General features: G+C 44.2%; 1 protein-coding gene across 1 annotated transcript in view; it reads left to right on the top strand.

Moving 5' to 3' along the window:
- LINGO2 (leucine rich repeat and Ig domain containing 2) overlaps positions 1 to 22419 on the top strand; it is a 2438702-nt gene that overhangs the window by 701784 nt on the left and 1714499 nt on the right. The window contains exon 3 of the mRNA XM_086962132.1: positions 20169 to 20230. The gene's annotated coding sequence lies outside the window, so the exon portion shown is untranslated. The remainder of the gene's footprint in view (positions 1 to 20168; positions 20231 to 22419) is intronic.

Here is a 22419-nt window from a genome sequence, read left to right as displayed (position 1 = left end):
AAGGCCGGGCACTGAAGGTGCAGATGCTACATGGTGTTTCTTTGACTACGGCTGGACGTTTTTCGTTTTGGTGATGAAGCACTGATTTGGAGTCGGTGAGGCTCTACTTGAGAGTGCAGATTTGAGTGTATTGTGGAAATAATAATACACCTTTTCAGAGGCAGTGGATAGGACTTCGAAATGATGTATATTATTGTAAAGATTTTTGGGACCCGATAATTAAGGGTTTTGCTTACCTCACCTTGCTATTACTCGTGTGATATGGGGTCCATTCCTGTAGAGTTTTGTGCCCTGAAGATTTTGGAATCTGATGAACACATGCTCTGGGCTAGAGAGGACGAGACAAGTGACTACGCTCTTCAATTTCCCTCGTACACAATGCTGTTATGGGTGCTGTATGCAAGGGTAATAGCATCTTATCACCGACAAAGAACAAAAATATGACCAATCATTGTATAGCTTTAACCCCTCCGCCGCGACCGGAATTCTACGCCTGTGCGGCACATTCCGATAGCGGGCATGGTCATGACGGCCCCCAGCCGTCATCAGCACACGCCCACCGTGATGCATGACGGCTGGGGGCCGTCATCAGCATGGAAGGGGTTAAAATAAAACCACACAGTGATTGGCCATGTTCTGTAATACTCCAGCCCCACACTATTGTTAACCCTAGGCCTGCAGGGACAGGCCAAACTGAGCTTTGTGATCAGAACCAATCCTTGCATTCCTATCATGCTGTTTAAAGTAGTAAACTACAAGAGACCCACGCAAGGATTGGTTGGAGCAGGTGAACCCAGTGCTTAAAAGGAGGCCAGTGGGTTGTGCTGTCTTCCTCCTTGCTCACTAACACAGCGTGTGTTCAAAGGGCCTGAAGTGTGCATGGCAGGCTGGTCACAGTAAGAGGTCTGTCCAACCTGACATGCGCACTTGACTTTAGCCTTTGCCTGCCAATCAAAAAGATTGGCACCACCCTGTCCATACATAAAAGGGCCACAGTATTGTGATTGAGGACATTTTTAAATAGAAACAAAATACATAAAAAAATTAATAGCTCACATTTAAGCCATGTGCCTGCTCACAGTAGGAGTGCATCACTCTAACACCCCATAGGAGGAACCGCCTCTGTGAATAGGACCCTATGTATTTATCCCATGGACACAGCTCAACACAAATACCCTGAGCAGGGCCAAGCCCTTTAAATTCACCACTGAACTAATATGAACCATTACTAAATTTTAAACTTCATTAGCAAAGAAAATGACTGCAACCTACCATGACTCTTGAGAACCATCTCTACGAAGCCTAGCAAATGGGAGAATTGTGTCTGGCCACATAACTTAATTAAACAGAACATAACACCTTATAGGGCCCCATTATGACTCTGATCAAATGTGTGTCCGACCGGTATCATGTCAGAAACGGGGCCGCCCAACAAGGACTCAGTGCTCAAGCTTCTCTACATAGGATGCAACCACCTCCCAGGCAGTCGGAAAGTGTATCTGGGGCTGCAGCACAAGCCACAATAGGAAATATGCACTTTTTTAAAATCCATGCACCATGCATGGATGTCTGGGGGCCCCATAGGTGCCTCCCGGGCCTCATTGCAGAGGCCACATGAGAATGGGAGCCCTGCTAGTAGTCCCCAAGGTCCATTTCCGAAAGCCTTTCTATGGCGGTCAGACCACCATGGAAAGTCTGTGGGAACTGGGTATCATAATCCCCACTGCGGTGACTGAGCAGGCACCGCCTCCATTCTGGGGATTACGACCCCCCCCCCCCCACACTCCAACGGGCTCCTTGAGCCTATCGGAGGTGGAGCGGATTACCCCCGTAGGCATCGGTCAGACCGCCCATATCATAATAAGGCGGTCGGACCGATGCCTGAGATTTCGGGCAGAACGCCACCGGCGAGCTTTCGGATGACATCATAATGGGGCCCATAGTAATCTAAAAATCTATTGTGTTGAGTACCAACTCAGACTGGCTAAACAAGAGGATGCACAATGTGAAATTGTTTTGAATGACTTAGTTTGGGATATGAGATTTTCTGATTGAACATTCTCATGAAACAAATGAAAATGTGTAAAAAATGTATAGAATGGATAGAAATGCAATTATGATACTGTTGCTTTACACATAACGTTAATGAAAATGCAAGAAATTGTGCATTTTTCTCTCCTGAATCAAAAGACTTGTAAATTGTTCTTTTATTGTCGTGCAATACAACTCATGTTGCCGAGCGGCAGTGGATTATATCAGTGCTAATGCACCATTCATTCTGGATTGCATACATTTCAATGGTGTTATTTTACACCAACGTTTCCTGGCACAGCTGGACCGAAAAAAGCAGTGTAAAATATATTTTTATCTGGGCGAGTTCATGCGAGTACCTTTTTTGCATCAGTGGAAAGCAAAATTGAACAGCACAATTGCAATTTACGTAATCTGGTAATGTTGGTGCAGAAGTACATCAATGTACGTCATCCGGGCCTAGGTAGAGCTTTAACCGGGGTTACATAAATGTCGAAGTGAATTTGTTGCAGTTCAAGTTTTCCAGTGATAAGATACTTCTGTTTTTTTTCCAAACACTGACATTTCTGCTGAGCCTAATTTGTTCTACCTTATTCTTTAGAACTACGGGGCTTTGATCCCTGTGCTTCTTATTTTCAAAACATGTATTTTTGTTATAATCTGCTTATATCGGGAGGAAGAAACCCGGGCCATTACCTTGTCTGTCATTTAGTTTATAACCATGTTCTTTTCCTGTGCTTTTTGCTACTTGCATATTCATTGACCTCTTTCCCAGAGATGAGATCATGCATATTCTCTCTTCATCTCATTTCCCCCGGGCTTGCTCTGTTTGGTTCATCTGTGAAATTCTGCCTTACTGGAGACCGTCTCACATCTCATTTAGGTGCATTGTGGAGAATCTATCCTTCCGCTGAGACAACATCTTCTGCCTCGAGCCTCTCGCTGCACATCTCTCCACTCCCAAGGAGGGGCATCTTATAAAAAACTTCAGAGGCCACTGTGGACTCACGACAGCCATTTCAAGAACGTGCTGTCTTCTCTTTTAACCCCTTGGCTGTTTCGGTAATTCCGCCGCAGCGCTAAAGGGGAGGTGGGGCCGCGCAGCGCCGCCATGCTCGTGACGGAATTACTCCATCACGAGCCTCGGGCGCGCTGGGCTTGTGACAGAGTGTTTCCGTCAGCCCCTCCCGCTCAATAGAGCGCGCCTCGCAGGTGCGAAATCAGTGCAGCGCAGGCGCGGCGTCGGGCCGTGACGGAACCACTCCGTCAACAGCACAACGCGTCCGTTGCTGGTGATGGAGTGGTTCCGTCACCAGCATCGATAAGGTTAATGCAGCCAATGTTTAGGCGCCACAGTGCCTTTCAGGGGCACACCGTTGCTGGGAGCTCCCATTTCTCTGCATCCAAACTTTCTTGGAGAACTCCATTTTGCCTAGACGTGCGTGTAATTAGTGTAATTTGTTTTTGCGAAATTATGTGAAATTTCAACAAATGTACGCACAATTATGCTTAATTATGCAGAATTTAAAGCTGTATTTTGGTGCTGCATTTTATTGCAAAATGCGTCCTTCCGTCCAAAGTGGATGCGAGGAAGCATTTCTCGCTAAAAAGGTGCAACAAGCAAATCTCTGAAAAACAGCTGGTCATGCTGTGTTGGTCTTTTTGTTCCTATGTGTTGACATTGTGGGCCAGATTTTTATGTCAGTTGGAAAGCCATCCAACAGGTACTTGGAGGTTTTCTGCCCGACATCGATGGTTTCTCTCCGACTCCCGTATTACAAAACGGCGGTTGGGGGAATTCTGCTGCGCTTCCGAATGGCTCATGAGCCCGTCGGAGCATTGGAAGGACTCATAATCCCATAATGATGAAGTTGTTTTCCACCTGTCCTTTCATGGCGGTCCACCCGTCATGAAAAGGCAGGCGGAAAGTGACTTTGGGGGCCACTAGCAAGGCCTTCTTCCCCCCTGGCTCTCCACTATAGGCCTGGGAGGCACTTATTTATGTATTTATTTTATTTTATTTTATGTTATTCAAGGATTTATAAAGCGCATGGCTGCCCCAGCAACGGGGCATCCCAGCACTACCCAGGTACACACAACTAAAGGCAGCAGAAAACAGGTGAATTAAGCTGGGAATAGCCAGGTCTTTAAGGCTTTATGAAATGCTGGGTGATTCTGAATGCCACTGATGGAGACCGGAAGAGAGTTCCAGAGTCTAACTGCTAAGACCTTAAAAGAGGATCCTCCAGCTCTGGCTCTTAGAATGCGAGGGGTAAGTGCTAACATCCGGTTGGCTGAACGTAAGCAGCGGCTTGGATCGTACTGTGATAGCATATGTGCCAGGACAGGAGGTGCTTGTTGGGTCAGGATTTTGTGAGCAACACACAGCACCTTAAACTGGATTCTTTTTTTAACAGGCAGCCAGTGTAGTTTTGGCAGAAACTTGGACACAGATCAAGATTTAGGGATCGCCAAAAGTATACAAGCAACCGTATTTTGTTTTCTTTGAAGGCGCTGAATACTGGATTTATTCGCGCCTAGGTAAAGGGAATTACCGTAGTCCAGCCTCGATAAGATCGTGGCCTGAACAATTGTTTGATGAATTTTTGGGTCACAAACAGGTCCCTGCAACTGATTTGGATTGAGTTTCAAACGAAAGTCCATGATCAATCCATATTCCAAGATTTTTTACTGCGTCTTTCGGCATGGGTGCAGGTTTCAGCTTGACTGGCCACCATTGCTCTGACCACAAATCACTGTCTTTTCCAAACAGCAGTATTTCGGTCTTATTGGCGTTTAACTGCAGCAGTTTGTAGTCATCCAATCTGCGATGACCAGCAGATACTCTTTGAATTTAACAAGATTATTTGTACATTTCTTGGAGAAGGAGATAACAATTGGGTGTTTTCAGCGTATGACACTAATGACAACCCTCTGTTTCTTGCTACCACTGCTAAGGGTTGTATATAGATATTAAAGAGCAGAGGGTTCGATATTGATTCCTGTGGTACCTTGTGGTGAATAGCATACTCCCAAGAGCTGTAAGGTGGCACTGTGACCTGGAAAGTTCTGCCCTCCAAGAAAGATCTAAATCAGGCTAAGGCCCTCCCCCTTATCCCTATCTCCTGCAAACGGCGCAATAAAATCACATGGGAGACCGTGTCAAACGCGGCACTTAAATCAAGAAGAATTAAGGCTACAGAATTTCCGTGGTCAAGGCTACTTCGAATTTGCTCTGTCACAGCCAACAAAGCAGATTCGGTGCTCGGGATCTGAAGATATCTGTGAAGGGTCCAGTATTTCGTTGAGTTTGACAAACTTTGTAAGGATATAATTTACGTGAGATTCAGCAGCCTTGGCCAAGAAAGGGAGCTGAAATATAGGATGACAGTTTCTCGGCTCGAATTACTCCAGTGACGGTTTCTTACGGTGCATTCCTTTAAACATCCCTGAACAATGTGGTAAGCACTGCTTGGTGCCTGCCGTAGGATGCAGGGATGTTTAAAAACATCCATTCTACAACTGAAGCTTGTGCTGGGGACCTTTTCCACCCGCCTCGCAAGAAACAATTGTAAAATGGATGTTTCTGACCAACCGTATGGTGGTTGCATCCAAATTCTGCTGGCGGAACCGCCAACCTATGTTTAGGGGGTTGTATCCAACTGACATCGTAATACAGCCCTAAATGTTTACCACAAACACTACATTCACAGTAAACTTTTACTGTGAATGGAGTGCAATTACGCAATGTGACGTAAGGGTGTAATTACCCATATAAGAGTAACAAACTGACTGAAATCACTCTAATTATGCTGGCCCAAAGCTATTTTCACCGGTGCCTAATATTGCCCCAATTTGTGAAACACTTTCCAAATATTTTCATGACAACACACGTTAATTATACATGTTATACCCATTGCCTGTTACTTTTCCTATTGTCAGGCATTCGGCATATATATTTTTCTCCTTACTGAACCTCTCGAGTTATGTTTTCAACAGTCTATTTTTACCCAAGCTAACATATCACCTTTGTTTTTGTACCTAGGACTGGTTGAAATGGCAAGAAGTTGACTCATACATGTTTTCCTTCCTTAGCCAGAAACCATGAAATTCACAAATATTCTTGGGTTGTTTTCGGGTCTCAAATTCTGCCATGAACTTGAAGGTGGATTTTAGGGCCCAGACAACATTTGCCTTATTTAAAATCATTTCAAGCCTTGCAATGGTGGACAGGTCCTTGTTGTGAACTGTTAGTGCTTTTGTAGCAGACATTGGTAAAGCAAATAGGTGTAGCCTAAGAGACCTATTGGTGTTGTCAATGTTTTTAACCACACTGAATTACATCGTGGCTGCGTGCCAGCAGGGATTCGAAAAATACATGATGATGTAGCCGTCACCTCATTTGGTGGTTGCGTGCATGTGTTCAACAAGGGGAACAACACTTAAAACGCAACTTTAACAATGCACTACCTTTACAACGAAACTTTTACAATACAACATCCATTACAACGCATGCCATTACAACACAACCATTACAACGCAGTCATTGCAACGCATACCATTACAACACATACCTACACTATCCAACACTTACCCTACTGTTGCACCCCCTGGAGTTAGAATAGTAATTTTTACCCCTACACTATCCAATACTTACCCTACTGTTGCACCCCCTGGAGGTACAATAGTAATTTTAACCCCTACACTATCCAACACTTACCCTACTGTTGCACCCCCTGGAGTTAGAATAGTAATTTTCACCCCTACACTATCCAATACTTACCCTACTGTTGCACCCCCTGGAGTTAGAATAGTAATTTTACCCCTACACTATCCAATACTTACCATACATGCAATGTAATGGTATGCGTTGTAATGGTATGCGTTGTAAATGTAGTATGTGTTGTAGTGGAATGCGTTGTAAAGGTAGTTTAAAAGATTTCGTTGTAATGGCATGCGTTGTAATGGAATGCGTTGTAATGGATGTTGCGGTGTAAAAAATGCTTTGTAAAGGTATGCTTTGTAAAAGTATGCGTTGTAACGACATACATCCGTTCAACAAGTATGCATCACAGGCATCTTTTCTTTTTATTTAAAGATCTGAGATGGATCAGTAAATAAAAACAGTAATGCAAATGTTGTTTTTTAAAAAATGTAGCGTTAAAAAAAAAACATGAACGAGTTACAGGAGCAGGCTTGGAAGGGGGTTAAGGGAAGCAACACAACAGGTGGGTGAAGAAGTAATGCGAGGGAGACAAAACAGGGCAAAATCATGAGGAGAAGATGGCAAAGCAGAGTGCTGGTGGAGCATATGGGTGACAGAGAGCAACACGAGTACGGTGGGCAAGGTGAGCACATGAACGAGAGAGCAATGTGGAGAGGGATTAGAAAAGCACATTAGGGAGGCAGCTAGAAAACTAATGCGCTCTCATGGAGTGCTTAAACTACAAGCAGTTCCCTAAAAATATGCATTGGAAGTATAGAAGCCAGTCGGTCACTATCAGAAAGTTAGTAAAGAGGCTATGCTCCATGGGAGGGACAGATACAAGAATAACAAGCGGAATATGGAAATCCATAAAATAAGAAGTAGGTGAATATGAGTGACAGTAACCGACCAATTGTATGCAATGAGCAAGCAGTGAGCCCCTGTATGTTCATGGTAATCGCACAGTATGTCTTACGCAACCAGAGAGTTTGAGCTAAAAATTAGCAAAGCCTCAGAGGAAGTGCAGGCTCTCACAGGGAAGTGAGCTTACAACAAAGAAGGTATTCCTTCTTCAATAATACTAATACTCATCCAAGTGCATGAAACGTAGCACAACTACATGCTACATTCTGTAATATCATGAGTAGGATCTTTATCTTTGTATTTTTGGCAAACAAAGCAGTCTTTTTGCAAACTTTATAGCACCCATGGTCATACTCCAAGTATACCAGGAAGATAGATTTTGATGTTTACATTGCTTTGCTCTTACTTCCACTACAAACACACAAAGTCGTCTTTCTTTCATGTTTATAGTGCGTACCTCTAACAACATAGGGTAAGTAATGCCATAGGCACTGCAATATGTGAGAAATAAAATTCCACACTGCCCTTCGTGGTCCTGCCCTGAGCTTAATAAAAAGTAGCGTCACTGTCTCCCTACACCACTACCCAAATCACAGAGTATTAAAAGCACACATTTTTTATTGAGGCAAACTCCAAAGACTTTCCAATGTTTTTCAATTCGACCCCTATTTTTCAGGAACGCTTGAATATCACCTTAATTAAATAATTTTATGATCTGTTTTGAAGAATGAAACATCTTTATACCTTCCACCAGACGTAGCATAATAAATAATGTCTTGAAAGAGTTTAGGCATTTCCCTCATAGTTATTGTTAAGAATGTCATCAATCATACACAGCCAACATACTTTGCACATCTTTATAAGCATATTAATATGGCATTTTTCTATTCAGTTATTAATCCATATCCAAGTGTCCTCTGCGTTGACTGAAAAGACTTTGCAGTCATTGAGGCCTGTGTCCTCATCCTAATACCATTCCTTCTATACATTTACTTGAGTGAAGGCTCTTAGATTTCGCTCAATACTCAAATACCCTTAGGAATAAAAACTGAAAAAAACACTGAACCATAGTTCAGACAACCAGACAATTTTAGAGGACATGTGGAAATCAACCTAAATTATCTGCATGGCTACTTACACCCTAACCAAACCTATTACATTAAAGCGATTGTACTGTATGTTAGTCATCCATTTTTTTGTATTTGCTAAATCTCTGCTCATTCTATTTATTCTTTGTGTAGAATACAAAATGTTCAACATTTTATTTAACGAAAATCACCAAGGTGTTTCAAATATGGGTAGCAAAGAAAGACCCTACAGAATCAAATGACAACTGTGTATCATCTTTTTTAAGGGTATTAGGGTATTAATTATAAAAGTCCCTACTAGGTTATTGATTACAATGATTATTCGAATTTATGGAAGCGCAAGCCATTTGCTAGGCGCTAATATGGTATACGTATGTCCAACCTTCCACAAGTCACAAAATGTTGTATGCTAACCACTACTACTAATAGTACCACAAATATGCCTGATTTAGGGTGTATATATATATATATATATATATATATATATATTATATATATATATATATATATATATATATATATATATATATATATATATATATATATATATATATATATATATATATATATATATATATATATATATATATATATATATATTCCAAGCACACTGGGTTTTGCTGGGTACCTCCTCCCGTCGTCAGGTGGCGCGAAAATCGGCAAACCCTAGCCGAAACTTTCAATGAACAATCCACAAATCTGCCAATAAGCAAGGTCGCGCACTCAAGGAGATTCTGCCAACAGTTTTTATTCACCGGATTTCGCTACGCGTTTCGACACACAGAGTGTCTTGATCACACGATAACATTACCTCGTGAATGAACATTTTAAATACACAGTGAAAAATGTCAAGAGTGGTAAACATAGAAGATGTGCATTTCTCCTCAATGCATACCAAGTAGAAACAAGTCGGCCATATTGGAATGGATACATTGCAAGGTAAAACATGATTAATACTCAGTTATATCAATGCAGAATTAGAAAAGTAATTGCAAACTTAGGTAAAACAAACAAGGATTTCATTGCGTCTAATTTGATACAGAACAGCACAAGTAATGATGCTGAACGAGGTGGCCTGTTTCAGACATAAACGGATCAATGACCGCTATACAAAGAAAACATATTACTATACTGGGGATTATTGGAATACTACTAATCGGGGTAAAAGAGAACCCAGTGGTCCGTTACCCTAATGATATTCATTTCATAATTCCCAAGTAGGAGCAATTTTCATTCCAAAAATATATATGTGCATTCGGTCTAGTGCCTTATTGTCTGAAAATTTGGTACCGAGGCAAAAATATTCTCGCAACCATCTATGTAAACCAGGAATTGTAAAGGTTCAAAAAAGGAGGAAAAAAGTGCCCAAGGTGAGAGTCTTATCTTTAAGCAGAGTGACGTGATCTCTTCCATTCAACCTGGAGTAGGGAGGGGCCGTGGTGAAGTGAAGAAGTGAGTGCAGTCCCCCATCCTACTCTCCTGAAAGAGATATAACATAAACAAGATTAAAATGTTTTAAAATATATACCAAAGTATATCTGATACACAAATTATATGCAAGATATTGGATTAGAGATCAACTATACACAGTGGAACATGATGGCTGTCCTGCAATGAACCAAAGATCAAGCAAAAATAACAGTCACAGTATGCATCTATTATTCATTATGTAGATGAGTTGCCAGTTCCTCATCCATATTGTGCCCCCCCGGGTGTCTAGTCTCGAGCTCCATGATCCACCTAGATTCTCTTTTGCGCAAGGCCAGTTCTCTATTACCACCACGTTTACCCATATTCACTTGTTCTACTGCGTAGTATCTAAGCAAGGAATTGTTGGAATTGTGGGAATCCTTAAAGTGTCTGGCTATGGGATATTTGTTATCCAAATTGGTGATAGCTCTTAAATGTTCGAGAACTCTCTTTTTGGCCATGCAGGTGACACTGGCTTTACATGCTCGGCAATGCCCACATGGGTATTGCCGAGCATGTAAAGCCAGTGTCATGGTCAAAGACATAGCCATCCCTGGTACCTCTGAACACAGAAAGATCAAACAATTTCTCACATGTACCACCAATTATGTCATCTATGTTCTAGAATGCCCATGTAACATCAGGTATGTTGGTAGCACCACCTGCATGGCCAAAAAGAGAGTTCTCGAACATTTAAGAGCTATCACCAATTTGGATAACAAATATCCCATAGCCAGACACTTTAAGGATTCCCACAATTCCAACAATTCCTTGCTTAGATACTACGCAGTAGAACAAGTGAATATGGGTAAACGTGGTGGTAATAGAGAACTGGCCTTGCGCAAAAGAGAATCTAGGTGGATCATGGAGCTCGAGACTAGACACCCGGGGGGGCACAATATGGATGAGGAACTGGCAACTCATCTACATAATGAATAATAGATGCATACTGTGACTGTTATTTTTGCTTGATCTTTGGTTCATTGCAGGACAGCCATCATGTTCCACTGTCTATAGTTGATCTCTAATCCAATATCTTGCATATAATTTGTGTATCAGATATACTTTGGTATATATTTTAAAACATTTTAATCTTGTTTATGTTATATCTCTTTCAGGAGAGTAGGATGGGGGACTGCACTCACTTCTTCACTTCACCACGGCCCCTCCCTACTCCAGGTTGAATGGAAGAGATCACGTCACTCTGCTTAAAGATAAGACTCTCACCTTGGGCACTTTTTTCCTCCTTTTTTGAACCTTTACAATTCCTGGTTTACATAGATGGTTGCGAGAATATTTTCGCCTCGGTACCAAATTTTCAGACAATAAGGCACTAGACCGAATGCACATATATATTTTTGGAATGAAAATTGCTCCTACTTGGGAATTATGAAATGAATATCATTAGGGTAACGGACCACTGGGTTCTCTTTTACCCCGATTAGTAGTATTCCAATAATCACCAGTATAGTAATATGTTTTCTTTGTATAGCGGTCATTGATCCGTTTATGTCTGAAACAGGCCACCTCGTTCAGCATCATTACTTGTGCTGTTCTGTATCAAATTAGACGCAATGAAATCCTTGTTTGTTTTACCTAAGTTTGCAATTACTTTTCTAATTCTGCATTGATATAACTGAGTATTAATCATGTTTTACCTTGCAATGTATCCATTCCAATATGGCCGACTTGTTTCTACTTGGTATGCATTGAGGAGAAATGCACATCTTCTATGTTTACCACTCTTGACATTTTTCACTGTGTATTTAAAATGTTCATTCACGAGGTAATGTTATCGTGTGATCAAGACACTCTGTGTGTCGAAACGCGTAGCGAAATCCGGTGAATAAAAACTGTTGGCAGAATCTCCTTGAGTGCGCGACCTTGCTTATTGGCAGATTTGTGGATTGTTCATATATATATATATATATATATATATATATATATATATATATATAATTTTCTTGTCCTTTCTAAAGGTTTGTAACGAATCAATTCCTCTGATTTACAGTGGTCTACTTTAGTGTAACTTTCACCATAGCATTACAGGTACGAGTTGTGTCATGAATATTTCTCTGACCATGATTTAAAAATGTATGACTATTATGAAACAACAGTGGTCCCTAGATCGAAACGGTAATGCAAATGCTAAACAACATGCAAATCAAAACAATGTTTTTGATATGTAACAATCCGTCATGAATAAAACATATTCCAAAACTATGTACTGCAGTGTTCTGTGAACAAAGTGTTATGAATCGAATAAAGTATATGCTCAGGCAAAAGTGTCAAACGTGTGACAAGACAGTGCACTGTTTTTGTCACAATTGCATTTGGAGTGATGCAGCTCATAAGATATACAATGAATCAATGCAATCTGGATTTTGTTTATTTTCGACAACATTTCGATCCTTTTCTGAATAATAGGATCATCATCAGGACATGTAATATTTCGACCTAAGTAATTGCGACACTAAATGGGTTCACAAGCGGTGAGGAATGATCAAAATCCTACTGAGGAGGTGGAGGTGTTGAGAATATGTCACCTCCAGGATATCCCCGTAAAGAACGTCAATGCTGCTATAGAGTGGGCAATAATGCTATATTAATCTAAACAACGTATACAGATACATATTGTATCATGCTCTGGTTATGGCCTCCAAAATTGCCCTCTTTGGACAGTACAAACAAAGTAGAGGGCGTTTTCTTGCATTGATTATTCCCTATATGACATGGTAAAAAAGCCTGAGGCCACTACTGAAGACAGGGAAACCCTACTCACAAAGAACCAGGGTAATAATTTTATATTGGAACACAACGGTTTCAGTGAAAAAATAAACAAGCAATTTAAGCAATATGCATGCATAATGGCTATAAGTTTGTAAGGGACCAGGTAATGTCAGCGGCAAAAAAGGTTTCTTTGCACAGTTTGTTCATTTGACGTTTTTATAGATATACAAAAAGATGGTATAAAACACTTTCTTAAATTCAAAAAGCGGTATACTTTGTGCGATGTGTTCCCAAGTGAAACATGGAACCATAAGTGACTATATACAGTGAGCACTTTAAAAAGAGGTTTCCATAAATACAAGAAGCGACCATTTAAGAATGCATAGTGAAGAGCCTGGGTGTATGGTGACACTGGCTGTGTAATGGTCCTTTCTGTAAACTTGTCGACTACGTTTCAACCCTCCTATGGATGCGGTGTCTCTTCAGGACTTTTAATGTGGGAACATCTTGATCTTAAAGGGAGCAGCTTAAGTGATTGTGACGTGTCCCATGTGTAGTGAAAAAGGAAGGAGAATTGGACTCACGTGAGGACCCAGCCGGGTACTCACAGTGAAGAAGGTTCTGTGAAGCTGGCTGGGCGTCGGTCACTGTGGGACTACTGTTGGCCTATCCCCCTGGTGCGTGCCGCCTAGAGGGTTCTTGCTTGCTGTGCTCTCATGCTGTGCTGGCCTGCAGCCTTGGCTTCTGATCCTCCTGCAGCCCGCTCTGTGGTTTGGCCAGGTCGGCCCTGGTTAGTACCTGGTGTGGTGTCTGCTTGCTGGGCCGTGAAACGCTTGGGTGCAGTCTCTCCCGGGGATTGTTGTCTTCTTTTTGTGGCCTCTTTGCTCTATTCTCCGGGCCTCCGGCCGTCCTGCCCTGTGGCATGTGTTCTCTCATGTTCGTCCCTGGTTGGTGCCTCGTTCGGGGTCCACCTGGGTTTGCCTGTTGCTGTGGCCTGTGCTGTGCTGTGCTCTGGTCATCACTGGCTGTGCTGTGCTCTGGTCATCACTGGCTGCTTGTGGGCATTTTTGCCTTTTTTTTGGGTCCTGGTGCCTTGCTATTCTTGGGCTTCCTTCGGCTGCCTGCTGCCCTTCCGCCCATTGGTTCCTGCCCTTCTGTGGGTTCAGGCCTGGTGAATCCCTGTCTGGGTGCCTGCCTGCGGTTTTCGCCGTTGGGCGCTTCTTGCGTCCTTCCGGGTGCTTTTGCTTGGCCCGTGCTGGGGGTGTTTGGTTTCTTCTTGCCCTTCAGCGGGTTTGTTGGGTCCTCCCCCCTTGTTTTCCATGAGTAGAGGGGGGGCTGTTGCGCCCTCCCCCTGTCCTGGTGGATCTTTGGCTTTGTTGGGCTGTTGGCTCTGGGGCTGTGCTGGTTGTGCCCCTGGTGGGGTCTGGCTGGAGTTGGCTGGGTTGCTTCTCGCCTGCTGCCGCATGGTGTTGCCTGCTGGAGTTTAGTTCCGGTTGTGGTTTCCTTCTCCCCTCTTGTGTTTCTCTTGGTGGCTTGGTGTGCTTTGGGCTTTGCTTCTTGCTTGCCGCTCCCTTTGCCTCCTGTGGTGGCTGGGTGTCGTTGGTCTTCCTTGGTCTCTGCCTTGGGTGGCCCCTTGTTCCTCGGGTGCTCGGCTCCTGTGCCCCGCCGGTCTGCTGTTGCCTTTCCCTGAGTTATGGGTGTTGGGTTTCGGCCTCCTCTGGTGTGTGGGCTGCTTTGCAATTTCCTGCTTCTCTCTTTCTGCCTTGGGGTTGTGGTTGGCGTTGCCTCGGGTCTGGGGCTCTGGACTTTTCCCTTTGGAGGCCTATCGTTTGGTCTGTGCTGTTTTCTCACTCCTGTGTGGGCTGCTTTTGGCCTGTGCTATCTGTGGCCCTTGTTGTCTTGTTGGCTCTGGTTGTTGGTTCTCCCATTGTTTGAGTCTGTTTCCACGCCCCTGGCTTCTCCGGGCTCCTCTCCTTTGGTTTCCAGTGCCTGGGTTGTTCCGGTGTGCTTTGAGGCCTGGGCTCTGCCTCTGTTAGGTTTTCCCTTGCGGTTCCTGTGTTTGGCCTCCCGTTCGCTTGTACGTGTGGGTCGTTGAGGTGCCTCTCGGCCTGGATGTGTTTGGCTTTGTGCTGTGGGGTCTTTGTTGCTTTGGAGTCCTCTTTTGGTCCCTGCTTGGGTCCTTTCCAGGCCACTCATTCTCTTGGGCTTTTGACATTCGTTATGCCTCTTGGTGCCTGGTGGTTCTGGCCCTGGTGTTCTCGGTCCTAGAGTGATCTTCTGTCCTTTCTTGTGCCGCTCCTTTGTAGCTGGCTGTTGCACTGCAGCCGTTGTGTGGGCTGCTGGGCTGCCTCCCTGTCTTCCTGCTGCTTCTCCTCTCTGGGTGGCCTGGCTGTGGTTGGCTGCTGTGCCTTTCCCTGTGCCCCTTTTTGGTTGGGGTTTTTTTGCCTCTCCTTCTGGGTCCTGGTAGCGACATGTTGGGAGCCTCCTGGCTGGCTGGCCTGCCGGTATCTCCGGCTGGCTTCTTGGATGTTTGTGGGTCACCTGTGGGGTTAGGATGTTGGCCTTCATGTTGGTCCTTACTGTTTTGCCCTTCTGCAGCACCTCTTGGGGTTTGCCTTCGGTGGTTCCTTAGTGTCATCCTTTATCCTCCTGGCGGGTGGTTCGGCTCTTGCTTGGTGGCATTTCCTCCTTCCCGGTTCTGGAGTTTGGTTTCCCCGGTTCCTTGTTTGGTCCCTGTTGTTGTCTTTCTTATTTGTGCCCTGGGTTTGTCTGGGTCTGCTTTGGGTTGCCCTTCTTTGCCCTCCCTGAGTAGGTTGCTGGGTTTCATGTCCCAGTGTCGCCAACTTTGGGGGTGTGCCTCGGGCCTGGCCGCTTGTCTGGTCCCTGTGCCCTGGGTTCTTCTCCCGGTGTGGCAGACTTTTTGTACCTGCGGCTCTTCGCTATCTCTGCTGGGATTGGCCGCTGGTCGTTCCTGCCCTGTGGCGTGGGCCTTATGTGTATTTCTGTGCCTCCGGGTTCAATGTTGCTGCTGTTGTCGGCTGGAGGGGGCCTTGCATGAGTTCCCTGCCCCCCTTTTCTCTTGGCTGTTTTCTTGTCCGGTTCTGCCCTCTTTGGTCTTTACGGCTCTGCTGGTGGCTTCCCCTGGTGTGTTGGGCTTGGTCCTGTGGTTGGTCATGTCATTCCTTGCTCTCTGGCTTGATGTGCCTCTTTGGTTTCATCTTCCTCAACCTCTCTTTCTGGTATGGTCCTTTGTGGTTCTTGTGCCTGTGGGTTACCTTGTTCCCTGTTTTGGGGGGTGCGCTTTCTGTCTTGCTGTGTTCCTTCCTGGGCCTTTGGCCCTGCCACCCTGTGCGGCTTGTTCTCCTCGGCTCTTGGCTGTTGGCCTGGTTTGGGCTGTTTGGTCCCTGGTAGGGTGGCTGCCTGATAGTGCCTGGGGCCGTGAGCTTCGCCCTTCATGCTTTCTTCCTGGTCTGTTTCCCTTCCTGGCTTGGTTGCTCTGTTGGGCCGCTTCCACTTCTCCTGGGCTCCGTTTGGTCGTTCTGGTGGTGGGGCTATGTTTTGGCCCCTCTGGTTGTTCCTTTGGGGTTTGGCTCTGCATGTGGGGCCTCCTTCTGGCTTGCCTGGGGGGTTCTTGTGCTTTTTTGCTGGTCGTCCTCTGCTGGTTTTGGGGTCTCTGCTCTGTCCGCCTGGTTGGGGGCATGGTTGGTTGTGTGCTCCTGCCTGCGTTTTTCTCCTTTCTTGTGGGCTCATTTTGCTCCTGTGGGGTGCCGTTTTTCGGTCTGGTGCCCCTGGCATTGGTGGGAGTCCAGAAAAGCTGGGTTGTCTGCTTTGGTATTCTCCACTTTGTTTAGGAATTGGACAAGGACAGGAGGGACCTGGGGGTAATGTCCTATTAATTACCGGTAATCTTCATCCTGGTCCCGTTGTTCTCTTCCCATTCCTTACGCCCCTCCCTCCCTGGTGGCCGGCTTTCCGGTTGTTGGCTTGGTATTTTCAGGCTGCATGCTGGGTTGGTACGACTTATGTACTCCAAGTGGGAGGGAGTGGGTTTGGTATCTCAGCATGCTCCTGTTCTTATTTTCTGTTGCGGAGATGGTCATCTCCACTTTTTAAGGAATGAGACGAGGACAACAGGACCAGACGTAATGAAGATTACTGGTAAGTAATAGGACATTTCTCCTTATTGCGCCAGGGTAAGACCAAGTTTTCCCTGGTCTTAATTCTAGTGCTGCCTCCTTTTACGCCTCCCTTGTAAATAGGGGACAGCGTCAGAATCAATAGGTGTTTTGCGGATGGAACACCCACAGCAACACCCATTGCCTGCCCCCTTCACGCTAAGCATAGCGTGAAAGGGGGCCTTATTTACAAGGCAACGTTAAGCCATGTTAAGTGGCTTAATGGTGCCTTGTAAATAAGGTGAATCACCTATCGCCACAGAAACGTTGTAAAAGTGACATTCCCATGGCAATAGGGGCTTGTAAATATGCCCCAATGTGTTTTCCAAACCTCTGAAATCTCACTTTCTGCACACAATGGTCTCGAGCCAATGTGTTCACATCCTGTCTGTTACCACTATAAGTGCCCCAGTTATGATCTCAAACAGATTTTTAAGGTTGTATGTTAATTGGCCACTGTTGGGCCTTGTGGTCCACTCTTTGGCTCCCTTAGCAGCTTAGATTAGCAGTCCTTGGTGATGCCCATGCCTCAGACGCTAACTCCAGTGACTGCATTTTCATGTCCTCTCACACTCTGCATTATCCTGTGAATACCACTGGCTCCACTACCCATTTCTCAACAAAGGAATTCTAAGGCTATGCATCTGTCCACGGTTACTCTGCTCCTGCTTCTAACCTGTGAGATGGCCACTACCTACTGCTAACTCTGTAGTGCTTCAGCATGAACATGCTAGAAGGGCATCTCAGCAGTAACGAAGCATGGTCAGGTGGTACCCGGTGCAGAAAATGTCTTGTCACCCCCCGCCCACATTGAAATGATTAAAATGAGGGAAAAGAAAGATAGTTACACATATTTTTGTCATTTTGTCACCCCCCTTAGTGCCATTTTGTCACCCCCCTTAGTGATGACACCAAGGGCAGACCGCACCCACCGCACTCCCCTTCCAACGCCACTGCATCTCAGTCATAAACTGTGCCTTGAATGAGGCACGACCGCTCTCTCCCCTGCAAGCTCCACTCAGGCATGTGTGCCGCAGCTGATACTGCCCTCTTTAATACCTACATTATCGTCCCAGCTTCCCACTTGCCCACATGCTGCGATTATTTAGTCTTAAGACCCATTGAGGTAGAGTATGAAAGCTGTGAGGGATACCTCAGCAGTGATGTAATGCAAAGTTATTCTTCCCCTCCACCCGCAAATGTTATGAGAATCCCCTGGGACTCACACATCTCACAGCTATCCACAGGCTTTAAGCTGAATGTGGCCCTGGAAGAGTGAGCCTTCCTGTGCCGCAGGGACTGCAAGGTCTGCGTTACGCCCTTTCTCCTTAGACCACAGTGTCTCCAACGGTGTTAGCTGCAGCCGCGTCAGGTAAGTGTGGTGGGGCGGGAGGGGGTAAGCCGACAAACAATGGAATAGGTATAATTAAAAAAACACAGTTGATGGACAGAATGCAGAACAATGTCATACATTCACCCCAGTACAGAGATCTGGGCCTAAATCCATTGATTTTTTGCACTCCACACCACCCCAGTTCAAACATGGCCATACGCAAATCAGTCTGAACCTGTGCCTCATGGCAACAGTCCAGCCCGAACTGCCAAGCCATGCCTTCCCTGGACCGGAATCAAGCTTCCGAGGACTGGTTTCTGGCATTCCAGCCGTCTTCAGCCCGGCTTGCTTGAATCCAGTGGTGTGGAGTGCATGGGACTCACGTCTGAGCATACCCATCCCACTCGGGGTGACAATTGCAAAAACCACAGTTGATGGACAGAATGCAGAACAATGTCATACATTCACCCCAGTACAGTAATATATAACACCTATTCCGTCTTCTGCCGACTTCCCTTACTGCTGCACCCTACCCCGCCTCCCCGCGCTTAGGCAAGCCGGCTGCCGCTGCATGGTGTACATTGCACATATAAGGAGTCTGCTTATACAAAAGTGAAACATGTCAAATAGAGTGTTAGAGAAAATAAACTCATATGTTCTCTCATTGCAGCCTCCTACTGCAGTCTCCTGGGAGGAGTGGCATGGCCTGAATAATGCATTGGAATATGTGCCTCATGGGAGGTCTCTGCTACTAGACAGTTTAAATATTTACCTCACAAACATTTCACTACTTGCACTAATTTACTTATTTAACGGACATTAACTAACTAACACTATTTTAACTATTAACTGACATTAAGACACAATTACTGCAAACAAGAGTGATGAATAACACATTGTTTCGTCTGCACATTTCTGAACATGTTCACTCAAAAACCCATTTAAACAGAATTGATGTGATCCACAATCACATTTGGCCTCATCAATGTGGGTTTTGTTAACAGGGTCGTAGCTTATGTGGGGGTGTTTCGGGTGTTATACACCTAAACAAAAAAAAACAATAAAAAGCAACAAAAATATATATATATATATATATTTTGTAAGGGGTGAGGGGGGTTTGGTGAATAAAATGTGTTAAACGATACCAGTGTGCCAGCCAATCTTTTTCTGACACCGCAGTTGGACACAGAAAGCGTGCAGCGATATATATATATATATATATATATATATATATAGAGAGAGAGAGAGAGAGAGAGATGGAGAGAGAGAGACTCACAAACACACAAACTCGCAAACGCACAGTCAAACTCTCTCTCTCTCTCTCTCTCGTTTCTGTTTTGAAGGCCTTAAAAAAATTGGTGTGTTTAAAAAAAATTGTGTTTTAAGTACTCCAAACAATCCACACTCCTCTCCCTTGCCACTGTTCCTTACATCCCCTTGTGTCCTGCTTTGTATTTAATGTATTTTAACAAGATATGCCTATGAGAATTGTTGGAAATTCTGAAGCTCACCCTCCTCTCCCTGTCTTACTGACCAAGTTAGGCCCCTGTTTCTTATTTATATCTTATTGCTGACGAGTGAGCCCATTGTCACAGGAGGGAGGTTATTTCACATTTATAGGCATTTGTTCACGATTGGATGAGCCAGTGTGACACATGTGGGCCATTGCCAATGGCATAGTTCTGTAGCGTGGGATGAAACATAAGCAGAGTGCAATTGCTATAGCAATGATCGTCTCTTTTGTAAAGTTCTGTTTTCCTTTTTTCATATAGATATCCAGCCCAGATTACTAAAAGAAAATCCAGCAGCATGATCGACACAAGATTCTTGCTAGGTGAGTGACAGAAACAAACATCTGTATTTTAATGACAGACCTCCGTGCAGAATTTGAGAAACATAAGTTCAGAGGACCAAATATTTTCTGAGCAGCCCATTGCCGGGACAGTGAAATGCCAGGTTTGCTGAATACCAAGACTGCCTCGTAGTGATTCCGCCTCATGCCCGCATCCATTACCCTACACTTCCTGAAACTTTGACGCACCCTTCAGGTGCCTTATCATCCCATCTTCCTCACTTTTCCCTGTTTACTTTTTTTCTTTTTCTCTTTCTTACTCCATTTTCTGTCTAGTTCTTGGTCCGTCTGATGATGAAACATAAATACAGGTGTTAAAAAATAAGTGTCAGCACCCACCACCTACAACATTCGGGGTGGAGAACTCCACACATACAAAATCAGGATAGGCCTGTCTTTTTATGTGTGGACTTCATCCAATCCCAGTCATACAATTACTAGTAAATCGTAGTCCATGAATACAAAAGAAAAATGTAAACTTGCCTAAAAGTGTAGGTTTAATCTTATGGATCAGGCCCTATGACTGTAGAGAGTGCCTCCCTCAAATTTCTCCATTTCAGACAACAGTGTCTAGTCTATTGCTTTCTATGCCTTTGTTGATGTTATGTGGGTTTGTTCATTCAGTTTACCGTCTCAAACTGTATACAAGCAACTTGTATATTTATGCATCAGTTTCTCTTTCAGTATCATGACAATTAGGCAATCCACTATCCTCAACCAAAATCGATGCACGTGTATGGTTTAAGCTGCCACCTGTTTATTTAGTGCACAGACTGGAGTTAGGTAGCCTCTGGCACCAGACCTGTCCACTTTTGCAAAGGTAAACTCCACATGTAATTTTAGGCTGCGGAATGACACCATATAGTGTCAAACAGGTATCATAGCATCTCAGTGTAATCCAGAAAAATACTATTTTTGGTTGCCAGGCACATGCATCTCTGAACCAGCATAACTGGTGTTTGTGTTTTGGCCATGCTCCGGGGTGTGGCCAGTCCCATCAAAAACATGCGGGCTTTCTTCTGAGTGGGAACATCTCATGCCACATTGTGGAATTCAACCGTTTTAAAACCGCAAAACAATATTGAAACATCCGGCATTAAGTGGGGCACAGATCCAAGTTAATGTGATTACTCTATGATTCTGTCAAGGTCAAATTGTGTGCCAAGATCCATGGGGGTGGAAACTGTCTTTATTGTACATACCTATAAACCTAGGGCCTGATTCACAATGCAAACCAAACTTGGACCAAACGTCTACGTTTACGACTTTGAAAATTCACAAAGGGCATTTTCGAGTACTATCATCTGTGCTCGGGCTGGATATCCACCCCGAGTGCAGACATAAAGATAGAACAACTCCTAAATGCCCCTTGAGAATTCCCAGTCATAAACGCCTAAGTTTACCTTTGTGAATGGGCCCCACATGTTTTAGAGGCTATTGCTGTAAAATAAGGATCCACAAGTTGAAGGTAATAAGTTGTGGTTTATTCAGAATAAAGATCCCATCCACAGGTGAACATCCAGCCAGCATCAAAGTAGGGTTATAACTGCCTGCTGAACAAAGCATAACATTCTAGGAGATGTGCAGGAGATTCCAGTGCCTCATGACATCAGCGCAGCTATGTCATGAAGCACAGATGCACACAGAACCACGATGCTACACATCTCCCTTCTAACAACAAGAACAAAATTATGAAAATGAACGAGTAATCATTAAAACATAAATCACACAGTCACATAGTCTTTTAAATACTCAGTAGAATGAGAAACCCTAGCAGACTTGCGAGGAAGTGAGGAAGGTTCATCTCTAGTAGTTTGACAATGACGACTACAAGAAGCCTCCACAAGATCATGTCTAAACACCACCACCCTGTTCAAATTCCAAACTCGATGATCTGCAGTTTTGATGGCGTTCTTAAAAACTTTGATAACACAAATAGGTTTCTTAAAGGTAGCAGAAAGGGCCTTATTGTTTTTGCAGGGATTCTTAATAAGTACCCAATCGCCCACTTTGACAGGTGTGATTTTTACAGAATTCCTTGCATCAACAATTCTTTTTCTATTCTCAATTCTAGAGGATTCACGCAACATCCAATCATCACTCACATCAGGAAAACAAGGTTGCAGATCATTAACCCATGCAGGCACCACAAGGGTATTAGGAGTACGCGA

The sequence above is a fragment of the Lissotriton vulgaris genome, chromosome 3_1 (genome assembly GCF_964263255.1).
Source record: "Lissotriton vulgaris chromosome 3_1, aLisVul1.2, whole genome shotgun sequence".
NCBI lineage: Eukaryota > Metazoa > Chordata > Amphibia > Caudata > Salamandridae > Lissotriton > Lissotriton vulgaris.
The sequence above is the reverse complement of the archived record's forward strand: the minus strand, read 5'-3'. Positions and strand labels throughout refer to the sequence as shown.